Genomic DNA, 22,770 nt, shown 5'->3' with positions numbered 1-22,770 from the left:
TGTTAGAGGATGCAAATAGGCAGTCTACTATTTGGTCATCTTGTTGATGTTTTGACCATTTTTTGGCTTTAATTATTAAAGGGATATAAGCACAGTTCAGTAATTTTAAGTAACACACCTAAATGAATATACTGGGACATATGTGTACTCATCATTTCTGTTGGAAAAGTTCTAGGCTTTACATAAAGAATTTTTATTTAACACAAACATATACAAGGTAAAAACAGAGTAAATGGATTACATCATAAGCCATTCCCTATGGTGATGCCATTCCTGTGCCCTAAAGTAGCCAATTTTCTCTGGTTTGTATAGTTCCAGAATGTTGTCTGTACATAAAGCATATTGTCACTTTCATACTCCTCTGCTACACATTTTAATATAAATCAATTCACAGAATTAGTATTATTCTACACAATTCTTATTTTCAGATTATGGAAAATAATCTCTCCATGCATATTGAACACTTTTACTCTCTAGTAGAAAAACATTTCATTCCATTTTTGTGAACTGTAATATAACTTAGTTGATAAATGCTTAGCTTACTTGAAATATTATAGAGATTATATTAGGACACATCTTTAGGTGAGTGTGTAAATGTTCCCCTGGTGTATATTCTGAGAGGAACCTCTAGAAATATATATTGTGATCAAATTTTATTTGGTCATTTTTGAAAAATACTCATATCATTGGTCATTTTGCAACACCAGACACTGTAAAGTTGTCAATCAGAAGCAAAAATAAATTTTTATTTAGTTTGCATTTTCTTTTCTTAATTGTTTTAATTCCAAATGCTGCCACACTTACCAGTCTATCCTCACAGAGTTCTTTATCCCACTCCTTTTCTTTTAAAAGGGTAATCCCCCAGGTATTCTCCTTCTCTGGAGCTTCAAGTCTCTACAGGACTAGGTGCATCTTCTCCCATTGAGGTCAGATAACGCACTTCCCAGTTACATATATTCCTGGGACCACTGATCAGCCCATGTTAGCTCTTTGATTGGTGGCTTAGTCTCTGGGAGCTCCCAGGGGTCCGGGTTAGGATATAGTGTTGTTCTTTTCAGGCGGTTGCAATCACCTTCAGCTTCTTTAGCCCTTTCCATAACTCTTCCACAGAGGTCCCTGACCTTATTTCAATGTTTGTGAGTATCTTCGTCTGTCTCTGTCAGTTGCTGGTAGAGCCTCTTAGAGGACAGCCATGCTAGCTAGGCTCGTTTCTGAGAGCACAATATGGATTCAGTAAGAGTGCCGGGGTGTGGTGCCAGCGCGTGAGATAGATTATAAGTTGGAGTCCTTCAGTCTCTGTTCTGTTTGTCCATGCATTTCTTTGAGACAAAAAAAATTTTGGACCGAAAAATTTGAAGGTGGGTTGGTGTCTTCATCCCTCCAGTACGGGTCCTGTTCGACTACTGGAAGTGGTCTCTTCAGGTTCTATCTCCTAACTGTTGGGTATTTCAGCCTCCCTTATCATAAATCAGACTTTCTAGAGGTTCCCTTAATTCTCACCCCTACTCTGTGTTAGTTGCATGTTTCCATTCATTATTCTGGCCCTCTGGGATTCTCTCTTGTTTTGTCCCCATACCAAATCCTCCCCCTTTACCCCTTCTCTCTCCTCTAGGTCTTTACCTAGGTCTCTCTTTCCATCTGCCTCCCATGATTATTTTGTTCCACCTTCTAATTGGGACTGGCCTTCTTCCTTGTTAAACTTCTTACAGTCTGTGGGTTGTATCATGGCTATTCTGTATTTTTTTATTATTAATATCTACTTATCACTGAGTACATCCCATGCCTGTTCTTTTAGGCCTGAGTTACTAACTTAGGATACATTCTAGCTCCATCTATTTACCTGCGAAATTCACGATTTCCTCATTTTTAATAGCTGAATAGTATTCCATTGCATAAATGAACCACATTTTCTATATCCTTTTATTGGTTGAGGGACATCTACATTGTTTCAAGTTTCTGGCTATTATGAGTAAGTCTTTTATGCATATAGGGGAACACATGCATTGGTTGTGCATTTTCTAGAGATTCTTCCCATGTTCTTATACTTTTGTGCACATTTTATTACTCTCTCTAGACATTAATATTAATAATATAATATATATTTCTTTATCTGCTAAAAACACTGGAAGTTCAGTAGCTTATTTTAAAAATTTGTTTCTAATTGTTATGTAGTAAAATTTATCATTAAAAATACTTCTTCCTGGTTTTAACCCTTCCTTAATAAGGCTCTTGCTCTAAGGTAGAAACGTTTTACTTTTTTTTTTTTCTCCTAGTATTTCTTACTGTTTACTGTTTTATTCTTGTTTCAATTTCAGTGGCATTTATTTCATTGCATATTTTGATCTAAGAGTGAAACTATTCTTCAAGTTAGTTTTCAAATAAGTGTATTCAACCTGTTTCCAAATAGGCATTCTTGTTAGACTGCCTTTTTATAATGGTATAGCAAGATAAAAATCAAAGTAGGCCAGAGTCTCTCCTTCAGCCATTTCATTTCAGTATTACATCATACAATCTATACTTCTTGATAGATCTTAATTGTCTTATTATTTGTCCCTTGAGAGTCCTTTGATGAATCTGGAAGATACCACACTACTTTCTTTTCTGTTCACTGTGTTTCAAGAAGCCTTATAATTTTAATTGTCCTTTCCATGTGACAGGAAAGTCCATATCCAGGTTGCAATCTGTGCTTGGGTCTATACTTCTCAGCCTTTTTGATGACCTACTTTGCTAGGAGGGCGCTGGCTCCTTCTCTGCTCCAGTTCTAAATTTTCCAAGAACTTGCTGCTGGGTGTTCCAGCTGATCCTGAGATAACCTTGAAGTCTCCTATCTTGAAAAGAAATGTTAGAATTGTAAGATTCCAGTAAGTCTCCTGTCTTGTACTGTAAAGAACAAGACAGTGTTTTCATATGTTTAAGCCACGTAGTTTATGGTTTAAAGATAATCAAACAATTGATTAAAACTGAGTACTTATCATAATAATGAATTGCAGTCTTTATAATAATCTTAGACAAAATTGCTATTCTCAGTTTAAAGATCAAAGATATTCATATGATTAAATTATTCACCCAAGTTGAGACATAGAAAGCATTTAGAGGTTCAAAGAAGAAAGCACAGTGCCCAAGTATATTAGGAGCTCTGGAGCCAGGCATGAGACAGTTCCAGTTCTGCATCCATTGCATCCTAGACGAGTGAGCTTGGACAAATCATTATCTTTACCTGTGCCTTTTATTCTTTACACCATTATAAGTTATTGAAAGGTTAAATTTATAATGATGCCAAGTATCTGGTACAGAGCATATGTTTACAACCTGTAGTTCTTTCCTGTCACTCTTAACCATACATGTGATATCTCCCCTCCCTCAATAGCATTATTTATTATATTTGTGGTTTTTATTCTATGGTCTACCTCCTCATCTTGATATTTTAAGTTTTTATAATAGAAATTTTTGAGCATCTATGATATGCTAGTTAGGTATTTATTTATGTATTTTATTGGTTATTTCACTTATTTACATTTCAAATGTTATCCACTTCCCAGTTTCCCCTCTACAAGTCCCTTTCCCTTCCCCCTCACCCTGCCTTCACGAGGGTGCTAAAACACCTGCCCATCCACTCCTCCCTAGCATTCCACCACCCTGGGTCATCAAGCCTCCACAGGACCAAAATGGACTTCCCTCCCAGTGATACCTGATAAAGCCATCCTCTCCTACATATACAGCTGGAGCCATGGGTCTCCCCAATGTGTACTCTTTTGTTAGCTGTTTAGTCCCTGAGAGCTCTGGGGGGGGGGTCTGGTTGGTTGATATTGTTGTTCGTCTTATGGGATTGCAAACCCCTTCAGCTGCTATAGTCCTTGCCCTAACTTCTCCATTTGGGTTCCCATGCTCAGTCCGATGTTTGGCTGTTTACACTTACATCTCTATTGGTCAGGCTCTGGCAGAGCTTTTCAGGGTACAGCTATACTATGCTCCTGTCAGCAAGGGCTTCTTGGCATCAGCAATAATGTCTGGGTTTGGTGTCTGAAGATAGATGGATCTCTAGGTGGGGTGATTGATGCCCTTTCTATCAAGTGGAGGTGGACTCTTCTAGTTCCCTCTCCTCAGTTTTTGTCATTGTGGCTAAGGTCACCCCCATTGAATCCTTAGAGCCTCTTACCTCCTGTGCTTTCTAGAGGGTCCTCCCACCTCCCACCCCTGATGCTGTTAATCTCCATTCATTCTCTTGGTTCTCTGGGCTTCTTTTATGTTGCCCTACCCCAACCTGTTCCTGTTCCCCTTTTCCCTTTCCCTACTCTCTCCCACACAGGTCACTCCCTCTCTCTGCTTCCAGTACTTATTTCCTTCCCCCTTCTAAGACAAATTGAAACATCCTCAATTGGGCCTTTTTGATTGTTACACTGCATAGAGTCTATGAATTGAATCCTAGATATTCTGTACTTTCTGGCTAATGTCCACTAATCACTGAGTATATATCATGTATGTCCTTTATGGTCTGAGTTACCTCACTCAGGATGATATTTTCTAGTTCCACCCATTTGCCTACAAAATTCAAGATGTACTGATTATTAATAGCTGAATACTATTACACTGTGTAAATTAACCACATTTTTTTGTATAATTCTTCAGTTATAAATTATTCATCTGGGTTGTTCCAACTTGTGGATATTACAAATAAGGGCACTTATTTGTAATAACATTGTGTGATATGTACCCTTGTGGTATGGGGGTGTCTTGTGGATATTTGCCCAAGAGTGGCAGAGCTGGGTTTTCAGAAAGAACTATTTTCAATTTTCTGAGAAACGGCCAGATTGATTTCCAGAGTGGTTGTACCAGTTTGAAATCCCACCAGCAAAGTCAGAGTGTTCCTCTTTCTCCACATCCTTGGCAGCATTTGCAATCAAGTAAGCGTTGATCTTAGCAATTCTGATTGGTATGAGGCAGAATCTCAGGGTCACTTTGTTTTGCATTTCCCTGAAGACTAAAGATATTGAACATTTCTTTTAGAGCTTCTTGGACATTTGATATTTTTATGTTTTGATTTCTCTATGTAGATCTGCACTCAATTTTTTACTTTGGTTATTTGGGGTTTTTGGAGTTTAATTTCTTGAATTCTTTATTATTTTAGATATTAGCCCTCTGTCTGATGTAGGGTTAGTGAGGATTTTTCCCCAATCTCTAGGTTGCCAATTTGTCTTATTGTTGGTGTCTTTTGCCTTACAGAACCTTTTCAGTTTCATAAGGTCCCATTTATCAATTGTTGATCTTAGAACTTGAGCCAGTGGTATTCTGTTCAGAAAATTTCTCCCTGTGCCAAAGAGTTTGAGGCACTTTCCCACTTTCTTTTCTTTTAGAATCTATGTCTGGTTTTTGTGTTGAGGTCCTTGATGCTCTTGGACTTGAGTTTTGTATAGGGTAACAAATGTGGATATATTTTCATTCCCCTTCATAAAGACTGCCAGTTAGAGTAGTATCACTTATTGAAGATTCTTTCTTTTATCCACTGTATGTTTTGGCTTCCTTGTCAAAGAATAAATTTCCATAGATGTGCCAGTTTACTTCTGTGTCTTTGATTCTAGAACTTATATCTCTAAAGTAAAATACTCCCTTTATAGCTAGAATATGGGGAGATGTTTCAAGACTAGTTCAATATACTTGTTAAATAATCTTGTTTTTTTCATTAAACTTTTACCCATGAGATTTTTACTTATTGACAATATTATTTTCTTCTTTTGTTCTTTTTTAAATATGAAAATGATTTTATCCTTTTCAGGGTTTGCTTCTTAAACACCTCTTAGCTATTGTTTTTCACTATACTTCTCCATCTTAAATAAAACAGATCAGAAGTCACAGGAAGGCAAGATATCATAGTGCAATTGTGATGGCTATACTCTTTCTTTTCCAAGATTCATTTTCTTATTGATACATAATTATCAAATTGATTTCTAAGCTCATACCCCCTTAAATATTCTGACACTTCCTGTTCACATATACATAAAATGTTGAAATAAGTTTCTTCAAGGCTAGGTGCTTCCTCTCCCACTGATACCAGATAAGGCAGCCCAGCTAGAAAAACATACCCCACATACAGGCAACAGCTGCACATCTCCTACATTTGTTCAGGGAGGCTTGTGTAAAGTCTGTGTATATTCATTGTCTGGTGATCTAGTATTTGGAGCCCTAAGGGTCCAGGTTATCTGACTTAGTAGAGTTTCCTTCCCCCTAGGGGATACCATCCTTTCTCCTATTCTTTCATAAAGCGTCCCCATGCTCCATCCATTGTTTTTTTTTTATTATTATTATTTTTGGAATACATTTTTAAGGTTGCAATTAAGTATTTGTGGGTACATATACATACACATATGTATATATGAAACAATAATATAGGAAAAGAGGCTATTAATTTGAGGATAGGAGAGAGACTAGGAGGGGCTGTAGGGAGGAAACGGGGATGTGATATATTTCTATGTTAATTAAAATATATTCTTTTTTGTTGAACTTCACACAGTCTGTGAGCTGTTTCTGGGGTGTTCAGAGCTTTCTGGGATTAGTATCCCATTATCAGTGACTGCATATTATGTCTGTTCTTTTGTGACTGGGTTATCTCACTCAGGATGATATTCTCTAGATGCAACCATTTTCTTAAGGATTTCGTTAAGTCATTGTTTCTGATAGCTGAATAGTACTCCATTGTGTAAATGTACCAAAATTTTTGTATCCATTCATCTACTGAAGGACATCTGGGTTTTTTCCAGCTTCTAGCTATTATAAATAGAGCTGCAATGAACATTGTGGTGCATGTATCTTTGTTGTATGTTGGAGCATCTCTGGGGTAAATGCCCAGAAGTGGAATTACTGAGTCTTCAGGTAGTACTATGGCCATTTTTCTGAGGAACCGCCAGATTGATTTCCAGACTGGTTGTATCAGTTTACAACCCTGCTCCATCCATTGTTTTGCTGAGGATGTCTGCATGTGTCTGAGTCAGATGTTGGGTGGAACTTCTCAGTGTAAAGCCATGCTATCCTCCTGTCTACAAGTAAAAGAGAGTATAGTTGTCAGGAATCAGTGCTTGCCGATGGGATGTGGTTCTTGTTGGTCCAGCTATTAGTTGGGTGTTCCCTTAGTCTCTGCTCCGTCCCCAAACCTTGCATTCTTTCAAAATAACTACCATACTTGGCCACTAAATGTCATTACAGCCAATCTTTATTGTATATTAGTGCCTACACAGATCTTTAAACAGTGCCTGACATATAATATATGATTAGAATATATATCTTAAATTAAGGAATTACATCTTATCTCACATATGTAAAACCTTAGAATAAAAGCCAAGTATTATACTTTCTTTTAAGTCCAGTTCTTGGCATATTGCAACATAAATATTTCAAGTCTGTGACCAGGTTGAGCAGAGTGAGATAAAGTTTATTTTGTATACAGTTAAGATCCTTTCTTTTATTTTTATTTTTTTTTATTTTTTTATTTTTTTTTTGCCACATAATCAGGACAGCACTGAAAAAGATTTTATTGCATCAACCCTCTGAGTGCTGGGATTACTGATGCACACTACCACACAGAGAATTTCTAAATTCTAAGTACAACATCCTGAAACAGGTACTTCTCATGTTGCTTCTTCCCCTGACTCAGCAGCAGGTCCTTATGTATTAACTGCAACTTTTCCTCCAGACACTGGGATTCCCTAAAACCTGTAATGCATTGTATAGTCACATGACATCTGTATTAATATACAGTACTGTCACATGGGGGAGGAGTCGAGGTAGGCTTTCACATTGTAGCCTGGACTGGTCTTGAATTTAAGGCAGTTCTCCTATCTCAGACTCCCACATGCTAGGATTAGATTAATCTAAAACCACCTATCTGGCTCCAGGGCTTATGTTCTACCACTGAGCCATCCTCACAGTCCTTGAGAGGGTTTTACATTGTATTCCAGGCCACCCTTGATCTTATAGGGATCCCCACGCCTCAGCTTTCTACTGACAGGGATTTCTGCTGTGAACCATCATACCTGGTCAGGCTTGGTTTTAAATTCTTAACTTCCAAAACAAATGTGTTAGCATACTCCCCCCCCCCTTCTTTTCTTTTTCCTCCTTCAAGATAGGGTTTCTCTGTATAGCCCTGGCTGTTCAGGAACTCTGTAGACCAGGCTGGCCCTGAACTCAGAGATCCACCTGCCTCTGGCTGCCAGGCTTAAAGGTGCGGACCACCTAGCAATATGACAGCAGGAGGATCTAACCTCAAGGTCATTTTTGGTCACAGAACTAATTTTCCTATATATAAAACTCTAGTCATTAAAAATTTGAGGGCTGTCAAAACACTCAAGGTATTTGCTGCCAAGCCTGAGTCTGAATTCCAGGACCAACATGTAGGAGACACCAGACTCCTGCACGGTGTCCTTTGACCTCTTCATCATAGCATTGCCCCCACTAGACAATAATATCAACAATAAAACAAACTCGAGAAAATACACATTAATGGGTTTCACAAGTAAAACCCATACTCTCTTTTGTTTGTTTTTGGTGACAGAGTTTCCCTGTGTAGCACTGGCTGCCTTAGAACTCAGAGATCTGTTTGCCTTCACCTCCTGAGCACTGGGATTAAGGCGTGTGCCATTGCACCTGGCTAAAAAACCATACTTGTTAATAGAAAGTAATTGTTCCTAGGCTCAAAGTTTCTAGACTGTCCAACATCATCAAGGCACCATTTATAGATGTCTTACTAAAGTCCCAGATATGAAGAATTTATGTCATGCGGGGAGTAGGCACATGTTGGCTGGCGCTGTGCACTAGAGGCTTCCTGTATTTGCACTGAATCCAGACACGGTACATGGTCAGCTGTTTCCCTCGATTCACCTGCAAGCGTCGATCCACCAGGTTCTGCACCTTTTCCAGACCCGTGGCAGTGAAGAGTGCATCCAGCTCATCTTGTGTGAAGAAGTAAACTCTGGTGCCATCACCTCTCACATAGAAATTCCCAGACAGACACTGACCTTTTTTAAACCGAAGTTGAGCCATGTCATAGCGGCCATAGTCTCGAAGCAGCATCACCCCTCCATGCTTCAGAAGTCTGCTGATAGCTTTTTGCATCTTGTCTGGAACAATGGCTGAAAGAACAAATATAAGAACGATGACATAAAGGCTGTCCTCGGGCACTGGGTAATGCTGCTCTTCATCACAGAGATCATGAACAAAGGCAAAAAACAGCGAGAAGGATCATAGTCTGAATTTGTCTTGAGCAGTTCAATAGCTGTGGCAGAAAAATCACAACAGTAAACAAACAGGTCTGGGTTATTGTTAGTTTTTAAAATTGGAAAGACTGTGTTTCCCACACCACAACCAACCTCAAGTATTCGGTAGGTAGCAGAGGAGCCAGGGAAGTCATCAGCACAAATTTCTAGAAGACTGAGCTTCTGAGTCACCGGCTCTTCCACCTGAGTCTCACACCCATGGCTGGTACAAGCACACTTGCGCCACTCGGTTGTCAGGTCAGGTCCGTCCTCACTGCTTCTGTTTTTAGAGACTTCACTCTTCGGGCTCTCCAAGGGTAAACTCATCAGGTGACTGTGGCTAGGTGCCAGTTCAGGGAACTCAGTAAAAAGACAGTGTCTGTCCTTGCTTCTCTGCGCACACCAGCTGGGAACTGTTCTCCTGCACTTTCCTCTCCGCTGCTGCGGCCTGCTCCTCTGACCACTTCACTTTGTCCCAGGCATTGTGGTGGAAGACGCGCGCCAGGTCGCTCAAGAACCGGTTCCCGAACTGCGGCCTCTTCCCATCCTCAGTCTCTGGCACGCTTACCAAGATCCTTTCTTAAAGCCAGATGTAATGGCCCATATTTTAATCCCAGACCTCAGGAAACAGAGTCAGGAGGATCTCTGTGAGTCTGAGGCAAGCCTAATCTACAAAATGTGTTCCAGGAGAGGCAGGAATATAAGATAATTCCTTTCTTATATTTACTTCTCACATCTAGGAGGCAGAGACATATGAATCTCTAGTTTGAGGTCATCTATCTACAAGGCAAGTTCCAGGACTATCAGGACTACTGATTATAGGAGAAAGCCTGTCTTGAGAAAAGCCAAACAATAAAATAAATACTGTCCTATAAAATAACTGAAGGCCCAAAATAAAGAGCATGCTCAATGGTTATTGTAGAAAATCTTTCAATACTTTTACAATCAGTAGCTCTGCTATTACTTGACGTTGCCATGAGACACACAGTAAATTATTTAGGCTAGGTGACATCTTTGGAACTTCATAGTTCATCTTTCTCAAACTACATTTTTATATCTCATTTCTCCCTATAACAGGTTTTACAAATTTTTTCTCATCTCATTTATATGAAGTAAAAGTCCCTTGATTTAATTGGCCCTATAATGCCATTATTTGTTACATTTCCTTAGATAACAAAGATATTTTTATTAATTCACAGAGCATCACTTATATAGCAGCAGATTTTTTGTTTTGTTTTATTTTTTCTAAGGTAAGTCATTTTGTAGTTTTGAGTTAATTGTACTGTTACCTTGTTTGTCAGGAATATAGATTTCCAAAATCTTTCTCCTGTTAATCCATCTTAAAGCAGATTCCAATTCAGGAGGCCTGAGCTATGGACAGGCATTCAGATGGTTAATTAGCTTTCCAGGAGATTCTTCTGCAAGTAGTTTTTGGAACCTAGTTTGAGAATTCCCAGATTAGCATTGCAATCTCTGCTACACATCAAAAAAGTTTAAAAAGCTGCTGATATGTATTGATAAGGAAACATTGATAAGCTATGTTCAGTGATGTAGTTGGCAGGTGTGATATTCAAGTGCCAGATAGATTAGATTCTGCAGAATATAATATGGCCCCCTAGCATTGTAGGCTGAACTTTAGCACAACTGATTCCAAAGTGGAAGTATCATTCATGCCATAAAGTTGACCATGTAAATAGAGCCACCTTCCAAAAATGAGAACAAAGATCAATTCATCAAAGTCCATACTTCAGAAAATGTCGCTAATAGTACTAACCTTGTTTTTTAATTTCTGCCATTCTCCATCTGGCTAACTGTTCTAGTTACCTGAAGTATCTTAACCCAGAACAAGATTTTTGGGTTTAAAAGCTTTCCCTGAGAAAGGCTAGGAGTTACACTGGGATCCAAAATACCCAGCATAATTGTTGACCAGCTAATAAAAATGTTTTATTGGGGCTTAAACCCATATTCAAGAGCAGTCTTCTCTGGTGAATACCCCACAACACAGAAACCCACAAAACAGGCTTCCTTGGTTAAGAAATGTTCACAAAACAGAATAGTTTTTGGTCAATATTATTTCTTTATTGTGACATTATGAAGTTATGGAGAGTGTATTTTTCTGTAAATAAGTATGAGTAATGATTGAATAATCCAAGACATGCCTTTTACGTTTAGTTATCCATAAGTTTGGTATATTCTACCCTTTATTTTCAGTAACTGTATTATATGCATATCTTTAAAATTAGATGAAATAATAAATATAAAAATAAAATATAGTGTCCTGCACAAGGAACAAAGAGATTGGGAAAATGAGAATGAAGTACATTAAACTGTGTTTTCATAGATTTAATAGTTGGTCACTGAACCTTTGTGGGCCCCAATTTCTTTGTTAATTGATACAAGGAAGCATTAAACAGATGATTGCCAGGGTGCCAGTTCTGTGTTATGGGATGTGGGACAAGTTCAGTGTCAGGGCTGACGTAGGAATTTTGAAGTAGATCATCATCTTGTCACTGTGTAGTATTGCCAACTAGGGCTGGTTGATATATTTTCCTCCCTCTTTCCTGTCTCCTTGCTCTTTGACCTTTTTCTCTATTCTGCCTGAAAATAACACATTTTTTTAAATAGCAGGAATAAAGACAGAGCTCTGAAAAGGCACAGGAAAACAACTAAAAGAACAAGTTGTAAATGATATTCTTTAGTGTAATTGAAATAAAATTCTGAGTAACAACTTTGTAAAAGATGGACTAGGTGCCATTTCAATGATATTAAAAATTTTTCCTGTTGTGGTTATGCTATAAATTAACTTGTATATAGATTTAAGAGAAAGAGAGAAGGTAAAAATAGAGTGAATTGTTCTGCTATATAGTTGTTTGCTTTATTACAGCAAAAGGGAATAGCTAAGAAAGCCAGTGGAAAATTGGTGGAACATAACCCCATAGAAATATTCTTGTTCAAGTTGTTTCCATGAGTTTAAAAGAGCAGAAACTAAAAGACAGTAATAATCCTTGGGCCACTTACCTAGAAAGTATGGAATTGCTATATATATTCTAGATTGCTAATAATAGCTCGCTTTATATTATTGCATGTTTAATTCAAGCCTAAAAACATTTAAACACATATTTATATCTCAACCCTTCAAGTTCATTACAATCACTAAAGTAGACACTGAAATTATCAACCACATTTGCAAATAAAATAATTGACAAATGTAGTGAGTAGCATACAATTTCACAAAGGGGCCACATGTGCATGTAAGATGTCCAAATTTAGAATATGTGCAACTGCCTTTTCAACCTTGAGTTTAAAATACTCTAAGGCACTGAGAGTTGGATTATTTCTATTTTAGGTTTGTTTCAAAATTCTTGTTGTGGTCTAGGTCTTCATCATCATCTTTTGAGTGAAATTGCAAAACAAGGAGTTCAAGTTCTTATTGATTGGCCTTCCCTGACACCTCCCTTATAAGCAGAGGAAAAGCAGTAGATCTGAAGTCTGTTTCAGCTGTTGCTCAATTACTTTGACCTATAATTTTTAAAAGCAACAAGAAATACATCTAACAATACACAACAATGACAGGTGCATTCCCTTTTATGTTCAGCAGGTATTTCATCATCTAAGTAAGAAAGAGAATAATATCTTCATATTGCAGATAGCAAATTTAAGGACCAGAGAATATAACTGACTTGCCATAGTTCACTAGTATTAAGAACATATCCTTTGTCAGTAGACTCATATATACATATTGAACACTTGTTAGATATCTGCCAAATACAATTCTAGAATCACATAACTCCAATTCCATTGTGCTAGACAAAGTTCCACTATGTGCTTTCTTGGAAGCAGGGCAGAATACTTACTTGACTTTAAGGATGAAGGAAGATATATTCAATCAGGTAGGCCTTATCCTGTACCATGCTGGGAAATTTGTTTATATTTGCTCTCTTACTGAATCAATCTGCCTATTTGGATTTGTGTCAAATGAGAAATCTCTGAAGTGAGGCAGACTTTAGATCCACTTTGAGATGGTTCCTTTGGTTTTTTTCCCCTCTCTAGAGCTTCTTGTCAGGCTCTGGCTGCAGCTGGAACATCCTTCTGGCAAACTGTACTGAAAGCATTCCTAGGAATGCTGAGCCCAACATGAACACATCTTCTCATTTATGTCTTATTGCTGCCCTGGGTCTCAAGCAGAACTGTAAACAAGTAAGCAGAAGCAGTCAAACTAGCAAAGGAGAAAGGAAACAAGCCCCTATTTTAGGTAATCATTCCTGAAAACACCCAATGTGTCATTTCAACCGAAGTCTCCGAGGAATGGAAAGGGTCTCCCGCAGAATTCCCCTGAGATCTGACCTAGTTCTAATGCTCAAGGTTCTGTTGCTTGTTCCAGCTGGTGCTTTTCATTCCTCAGCCTCGCCAGCATTGCTCAGAGGAGGAGTTGAGAAAGACCAGAGGGTGTGTAAAGAAAAGTTTTCTCAGAATCAGATCATGCCTCTTAAGGGCAAGGAGTTCAGTCCAGTTGAGACCATTTTTCCTGGTTATGAGGATCAATCTCCTGGTAATGATTTCTCTGGTTGTGACCAAACCTCAAAATGTCATAGATCAGAGAATTTAGGAAGTCGTGCTTCATCAATCCTGCTTCCTTGTTTTTACTTTCAGGCAAGGGGACTTATTTTCATCCCTTGCCTCTTAATTCTGAGGACTTAGTTTAAATTTTGAGAATTGTTGGATCATGTAGTCTTGACCAGAAGGATGCAGTAGGCCCAGTTGTCTACCACGTAGTCCTTAGCATCAATCCTTGTGTGTGCATATTCATTACGTTCAAGAAGTTCCTGTGGAAAGGTGATCTGACAACTCCCACTGATTGATCCATTAACCACTATGTTTTGACTGTGTTCCTTGCATGTACCTTGATTCTTCTTATCTTCACTTAGTGTCATAATTCTATGATCATAGGAATTTGGAACAAGAAAGGGGTACTATATCATAACATATTGACCAGCTACATCTGATTGCTATAGCTTTCTTGTCCAATATTTACATATAAAGATGAGGTAATTATGACCCTTTGGGATAAAAGAATTTGCAAAAATCAGGTTACAATGGCAGGTTTTCTGAAACAATTACCATATCCTATCATTAAAATTTCATCCTTTCTTATTTCTTAGGATTTAGTAAAAGTATGATGCCATTGCTTGATTTTCTTTTCCACGGAGTGAATTTTTTAGTTTGGAAGGCATTGACTTATAAGTTGATAATTATCTCTGAAAATGAGGTCTTTCTTATTTTCATGTTTTAGTTTATTAAGACTTTATTTATCCAGTGGTTTGGGGGCTATACAATTCTGGGAGTGATTTAGAAATTAAATCATTCTTAGAGGGTACAGAAGTCTTTTAACATATTAGACAAAAAGTCTATTATATTTTGCACTAACCCCACAGATGAAGTTTTTTCTTTCAGCTAGACAGGCATTCTGATATTTCTTCATTGTGGTCTGGTACCTACTGAACTACTAGACATAAAGTAGATATTCGATAAATATTTGTTTGAATGTAATTTAAAGGGGCCCTTATAGAATTATATTTTTCAAATATAAATTTAAGCATGTCCTTATTATTACAACAAAATAATTTAGTTTCATATTAAACAAATAGAAAAATGTACAAATTTCTTACAATCCAACTAATATAATATTAAGAATTGCTAGGATTGGAGAGTATTTTAGCCTAAATTTTCATTTATAGATTTTCAACAATATAAACAAACATAAACTTATTTGCTGCATTTATTTCCAACTTAATGTTGTAGTCTTTTCACAATTAGTAACTTTTTATTATCATGTCCTGTTCACAGCATTCTTATGGCTGTATCATACTATTTATATCATTTATACTTAAATCTTAGAGAAAATACTATAAATTATTTTTGTCCCATGGACTATCATACCCTCACTCATTAACTTTGCAGTTATGAACTGTAGAATACCAGACAGTCGGGACATTTTGACTGTTGGAAACTGTTCATTTTATTTTTCCCTTAATATGTTCCTAAAGTACAGTATTAGTATAAATGACTTTTTCTCATCCTTTGTAGTCTAATATGGAAAGATAGCATACTTCTACTCTTGGTCTGCCAAGATTATGGTATTAGATTTCAGTACTTAAAATTAGAGCTGCTTGGGCAAAAAAATCCCACATGAAGAAAGTTCATGAACAGGAACATATTTACATCACAGAGATTAGAAGTGGTGGGTACTACATAATGAGTGGAATACTGAGAAGATAGAACAGTTCAAGAGAAAGTGGTCAGCTCTTCTCAGTTCAAGAATGCTTCCTGGAAACGTTACCACTATCCACAATCATATATTATTTTTGGCCTCGGACATGTGAACATGTGGTTCTCCATTGGATTGGGTAACAGTGTGTGTGAGGATGAGCTTTACTCATATTAGATATGGTTTTGCAATATGATAAGGTAACTGAAAGGGGCCAATGTTATTTCCAGGAGTGTTCTGAGAGACACTGTGTCAGGGAATGACGTGACTTTGATGAGATGCCTCCTAGGATGTCCAAGTTAGTGCTGGGCCACCAGAGGCTCCAAATGATGAATGCACAGTGAGGGAAGTCAGGGAGAAGCTGTAGACATGATTTATGAAGTGGGAAGGTCTGATTGGCATGGAAAGATTAAAGGAACTATGCTTTTTGAGACACAGTTGGTGAGGAGGCACAGAGAATAGGCCACATGGTCCTCTATAAATATCTGAAAAGCATTAACACTATTAGAAGGAAAAATATTTTCTGGAGTAGACTAGGGTATAAGAGCTAAGATACATAGATGGAGATAAAAGAAGTTATAAAAACGTTTTCCTCTGATAATTTAAAAAAAAATACTGTTAACAAATATAGAAAGGATGTTGACCAGAGAGAAAAGACATAGCTTGCCCATGGCCCTGTGACATGGTCTGCTTATACAAGAGGCAATCCTTGATGCTGAGGAGTAATATGAAACATGTTGGATATAACAGGGGAGTGGGTTATAAACAACAAAGACAGGAAATAGCATTGTACCAGGTAATTTTAATAACTGGTGTCATCATACAACAGTGATAGGGGAGGAAGTTTACTGTTACCTTGGGATAGTTTCCCCCTAGAAGGTATTTGAAAATATCTGAAAGCCGTTTTTATTGTTATGCCTGTGAAAATGCTACTGAAATACAGTTGGTAGAGAAGATGATTCTCAACATTATACTGCATAGGATAGCCCCATGTCTTCTACCCCACTGCCATAGTCTATAGGGTTATCTGATTATGACAATAAGTAAAACTGAAGTTATTATACCATGGCCTTGAAAATATCATTCTCCTTCATGTCAAAGCCAGTATGCCATTATTATTGAGGGCACTAAATTGTTTTAAGAAATAGCTGGTATTTTTGTCTCACTTTGATAATTTTTATTTCTTTCTCTCACTTCCACTTTTCTTCCTTCTCTTTCATACTCCCTTGGCACCATTACCTATTCACATTGCTCAATTTAAAGCCATTTATTCTCCATGATTCTTTCATTCTTGCTTCCATGCATCCAGTAGTTCATTAAATCCTGGAATTCAAATTCAAATTCTTTATTATCCAGCCACATTTCTCTGTCCCCAGTCTCATTTCCATTAGCTTAAATTCTGTCATTATCATTATCAATTTCTCTATCCATTATGACTTTCTAAAATTTTTCCATGAACCACTACACTGTGCCTTCTCATTCCACACTTACCCCTTCCACAATATTCTTTTTACCATCATAATATTGTAACCCTGTGGATAGCATACACTATCTTATCCAGGATAAACTCTATTTATTAAATTAAATAATGAACAAATAAAATATATCACAATTTTATCCAAATTTCCCTAGGATTTATTGACTATCTGCAGAGTAAGTAGAAAATTCCATGGCAAGGAATACAAAATCATGCAAAATATTATATTGATTTTTATTTCTAGCTTAAATTATTCCTTAAATTCAATCCTACAACTGTATAGTTAATACTGTAATATAATGACTTAATCTACTTCACCCAAATACATACTTTTTAGTTTCTGTTTCTCAAATGTGCTACCCACCTCACATTGTTTCTTGTCTTTAGTCATACTTCTCTCAATGTTTCTCAGTATAGAATGGGCATAAGGTCTTCATAAGCTTATTCAAAACAAAAGTGCACAGATTCCACACTGTACCTACTGAATCTAGTTTATAGTTGGACACAAAATTGATATTACAATTTAACACAATAAAATACTGTTCAAATAAACATTTCAAATTTTGTGCATTTGTTTCTTTTCTATTCTCTTGTATTCTGCATAGATTCTTTCATAATTGAATTATTAATTATTTCCCCAAATTAGCTTTTGCCTCCATTGGTTTGTATTTGTCTCAGTCTTCTAAACTTCTTTTACTGTGATTCCTCTCATAATTAAAAAAAAAATTTCCATGGTCTTTGTCATACTTTTAATTTCTTTTCTTAGATGAAAGATTTTCATTTTTATTGGATAGAGTTATTTGTAGTTCTTGGTGCTTTAATACAGTAGCATCTTTAAAGTTTTGTCTAATAACTATAAGTCTATGACTTTTGTGTGATTTGTACTTTTGAAGACTTTAGATTATCCTACTTATCTTTTACTTCATTAGCAATTATATTATACTTTTTAAGTTATAATAAAAATTATATTATTTTCTTCCTTCAATTCCATTCCTAAAAACATTTCCTTTTTAAAAAAATTTCTTTTAAATTTATTTGATGACTACTTTTTCTTTAATTAACACATACAAATGTTTATGCACGTGCACGCGTGCGCACACACATACACACACACACACACACACACATATATATATGTATATATGTGTATATATATATATATATATATATATATATATATATATATACATATAAATAAAGTACAAAGAACAGAGTTGATGCCTAGTGCTAACTGACACATCTACAATACAACTATACATATCCTGATCAGTCTGTTCAATGTTAACTGACTCCTTCATACTGCATAAACACTCTGTGTGGGGGAATTGTTATTCTCTAAGAAAGAGTATTTTTCCTACTCTCTCTAATCTTTAAGTGTCTTCTAGATTTAGGTTGAAAGTTGAGGTATAATGAGCTTCCTATCATCCATGTTCTCATGTCTGTTGGTGTTGGCATTGCCACTGTTCAGGCAGCCATATTAATGGAACTTTATGGGTTCAGTTTCTTAGATATCTTTAGAACTAAAATATCATAATTACCCTCCTGTTACTCTAGACTTTACACTCTTTCTGTTGCTCTTGTGTTAGGATTTCTAAGCCCTAGGATTTGATATATAAGTTGACAATGAGCACTAATTCTATTCTCTTAATTTTGATTAGCTTAGGCTTTCTCTAAAGGTTTGTATTGGTTGCAAAGAGATGTTTCTTGATATGGGACAAAACCTAGACTTTTCTGTGGATATAAAGTAAAAAAAAAGATAGAAATGTAGTTAAAGATTATGCTGTGTTAGTAAAGTTGTGGTTTTAGGTCTCCTCCACCCCACCAAGATACAAGAATAGATTTACTTTGTTTTTTTAAATTGGTTATTTTACTTATGTACATTTCAGATGCCATCCCAGTTCCTAGTTTTCCTCCACAAACTCCCTAACCAATCTCCTCACCCTGCTTCTCTGAGGGTGCTCCTCTGACCACCCATTCCTGCTTCACTGCCTTAGCATCCCCCTATGCTGGGGAATTGAGCCTTCACAGGACCTAGGGCCTCCTCTCCCATGGATGTTAGATAAGTCTATCTTCTGCTACATGTAGAGATGGAGCCTTGGGTCCCTCTATGTGGATTCTCTGGTTGGCGGTTTAGTCCCTTGTAACTCTGGAGTGTCTGTCTGGTTTGTTGATATTGTGGCACTTCCTATGGGATTGCAAACCTGTCAGGGCCTTCAGTCCTTCCCCTAACTCCTCCACTGGGATCCCTGTGCTCAGTCTGACATTCAGCTGTGAGCATCCACATCTGTATTGGTCAATATTTGGCAGAGCACTATCAGGAGACAGCTATACCAGGCTGTGGTCAGCAAGCACTTCTTGGCATCAGCAATAGTTCTGGGTTTGGTCACTGCAGACAGGATGGATCCCCAGGTGATGCATTCTTTGAATGGCCTTTCCTCCAGTCTCTCTTTGGCCCTACATTTATTTTAGCCAGGACCAGTTCTGGGTTAAAATTTTTGATGTAGATAGGTAGCCCCATCACTCAACTGGGGGCTGTGCCTATTCTCTGGGTATGGTCTCTACAGGTTGCCCCCACTTCATTGGGTATTTACGCTAATGTCATGCCCCCTGGGAACCTCTTGCTTGCCTGGCATCTGAAACTTTCCAGTGATTAGCCCCAATTCCCCTATATTTCCCTCTTGTTAAATGGCCTGAAGTCTAATTAGAGAGCTGTTGCTTATTTCCAAAGAATATGTGCTACTATTGCTCCCATGACGTTATTTTCCCATGTTTATCATTATTGTGGTTTATCATTATCATACTTGAGTGGGACTATTGGTTGTTTTCTTCCCTTGGAAATGTCTATGATGCTTTCTAGTGTAATGAAGTCCAGACCTCAGGAAGGCAGCTTTCAGGTCAGTCAGTTCCTACTCAGATGTGCTAGGACCTAAGTCCAAAGTGCATGGTGTTTTCAGGCAATAACAACTTGCTTTGCGTATTTGAAGGGCAATCTAGGACAACAGCAATAGGTTGTTTATTTATAAAGTGTCTTGGGTAACCTCAACTACCTCAAAACAAAGCTTCTGATGCTTGCTGTTTGGAGTCCTGCTAAGTGATCTATGCTTTTTGAAGGAAGTGTTGTCAGCCCAAATGGGAAAATTTTATTTAAACTCTTCATGTGCATGTAAATTCACCTATTTATATTTGTTATGTATAATTTATGTTGATTAATGATATGATTCATTACAAATGTCTCATGTATATTTATCATTAATTTACTATCATACTTCTTTATTTATTTCTCCCATTTATTTAAAGATTTACAAGTTTCACTTGAACCCTACTAGTATCATTTCTACTGTCCTCCATGGGGCTTCTTTAATTTTCTGGGTGTCTGTAGTTATTTTGGATCAAGACTTGAATCTGAAAACATGACTTAGGAAATGCCTCACCTCAACAAAAACAATCCTTTTAGATTTTTCTACTTACCTAACAATTACATAAATTTATTTATCTTTGAAATGAATAGCATTCCACAATGTAGATGTACCCCTTATTGGTTATCCAGTAATCAGTTGAAGGACATTTGGTTTTGTATCGTTTTCCTAGTTATTGTGAATAGAACGTGCCTCAGCAAGTATCTATGGATTAAAATGACTAGTGGATTGGGCATAAGCCAAGGAGTGATATAGCTGAGTTGAATGGTAGAATTTTTTTTTCTTATAAATGATATTTAATTGGAGGTGGTGTACAGATTCAGAGGCTCAGTCTATTATCATCAAGGTGGAAGGAACAAATGACAGTGTCCAAGCAGACATGGTGCTGGAGGAGCTGCGCTCCACATCTTGATCAGAAGGCAGCCAGAAGACTCTTCTGCTGTACATAGAGCTTAAGTATAAGATCCCAAAGCCCACTCCCACAGTGACATACTTTCTCAAGGCCACATCTGCCCCAGAAAGGCCATACATTCTAATACTGCCACTTGCCATGGGCCAAGTATATTTAAACCACCACACCTTTGAAGATCACTGTAAAGGTTTTACTACATTCTTTAAGCATTTGGAAAGTCCTCCTTACTGAATACAAGAACATCTGTGCTAATTTGTGATCTCACCAAAAATGGGTTAAGGTTAACTTTCTCCTAAATCCTTTCCAACATTTGTTGTTTGTATTGTTGATCTTTTCCATTGTGACTGAGGCAAGTAGAAATTTCAAGGTTGTTTTGATTTATAATTCCATAATTGCTAGGCATTGTGAACATTTTTTAGATATTAATTTGTCATTTTAATTTCTTCTTCTGAGAATTCTCTATTCTGATCACAAAGCCACTTTTGAATGAATCATTTGTTTTTGAGTCTTTGTTCTTTTGAATTCCGTATATATTTTGGATATTTAATTTTTGTTTAGATAGATAGCCCATTTTGTTGGCACTCTCCACTCAGCTGATAATATCTTTTATTGTGCAAAGGGCAATTTTGTTGTATAAAGAAATACTATCAATTTTGGAATGAATTCTTGGATAAATGGGGCTCTATTCATAAAATCCTTTTCCACAATATATCTGTGGGGTTTTGCCAGTGTTTTCTTTAAAAAGTTTCAGTATTTCAGGTTTCATATCTAGGTATTGGTCTATATTAAATTAGTTTTAGTGCAGGTTTAATTTAATTCTCCTGCATTGAGGTACCCAATTTTCTCAGGACCACTAGCTAAAGATGCTGTATTTTTTCCCTCTCTTTTCACTGTATTTCTTTTTGCCATCTTTTTTAATGGCTGCATTTTGTGTGCTCTCCTGTTAGGGTCTTAAATTTTGTTTCATTAGTTTATATGTCTTTTTTGACAGTTTGATAATAATAATTATTATGAGTCTGAAATATATCTTGTGATCTGTAGTAATCCCTTCATAGTTGTTCCTTTTCCTCAGAATGTATTGTTTATTTTGGATCTTTTGAGGATCCCCATTAATTTTAGGACAGTTTTATTTTGCAATTTCTGTGAAGCATGAGATGGTCTTTAATTGGAATTACATAGGATTTGTTTACTTTTTATTCTTTATTGAATATTCGCTGCATTTTCATTTCAGATGTTATCCCCTTCCCCCAGTCCCCTCCTCCCTCCTCTTCCCATTGCCTCCATGAAGGTGCCCTCTCTCCCAACCACTCTCTCCACCTCAGCACATTGGCGTTCCCTACACTGGGAAAAGAAGCCTTCACTGGACCAAAGTCCTCTCCTCCCATTGATACCAGAAAATGCTACCCTCTACTACATAGGCACCTGGGGCCATGGGTCCCTCCATGTGTGCTCATTGGTTGGTGTTTTTGTCCCTGGGCACTGTAGTACATTTGGTTATTTGATAATTTTGTTCTTTCCATGGGGTTGCAGACCTTTTCAGCTCCTCCAGTCCTATCTCTAGCTCCTTCATTGGGGTCCTTGTGTTCTGTCTGATAGTTACCTGCAAGCATCCTCCTCTGTATCAGTATGGCTCTGGCAGAGCCTCTGTGGAGATATCCACATCAGATTCCTGCCAGTAAGCACTACTTGGCATCAATAGTGATTGTATATGGGGTGGATCCAAAGGTGAGACAGTCTCTGGATGGTCATTTCTCTAATTCCTGCTCCTCTATTGGTCTCTTTATTTCCTCTCATGAGTATTTTGTTCTAAGAAGGACTAAGGCATCTAGCTTCTGGCCTTCCTTCTCTTTAAGCTTAATAAGTTCTGTGAATTGTTTTTTGGGTATTCTGAGATTTTTGGCTAGAATCTGCTTAAAAGTAAGTATGTACCATTAGTGTACTTTTGCTACTGGGTTACCTCA

General features: G+C 37.2%; 1 pseudogene across 1 annotated transcript in view; it reads right to left on the bottom strand.

Moving 5' to 3' along the window:
• Window positions 1–8,754: 8,754 nt before the first annotated feature.
• The window catches only part of LOC308414904 (tRNA N(3)-cytidine methyltransferase METTL2-like), a 35,148-nt pseudogene continuing 21,132 nt past the window's right edge, over window positions 8,755–22,770 (bottom strand). Inside the window, exon 2 of the transcript in view lies at window positions 8,755–9,818. The product of the transcript in view is annotated as a tRNA N(3)-cytidine methyltransferase METTL2-like (transcript). The remainder of the gene's footprint in view (window positions 9,819–22,770) is intronic.

The sequence above is a fragment of the Micromys minutus genome (assembly GCF_963924665.1).
Source record: "Micromys minutus genome assembly, chromosome: X".
NCBI lineage: Eukaryota > Metazoa > Chordata > Mammalia > Rodentia > Muridae > Micromys > Micromys minutus.
Note: the sequence above shows the minus strand (reverse complement) of the source record. Positions and strands in the feature narration are given on the sequence as shown.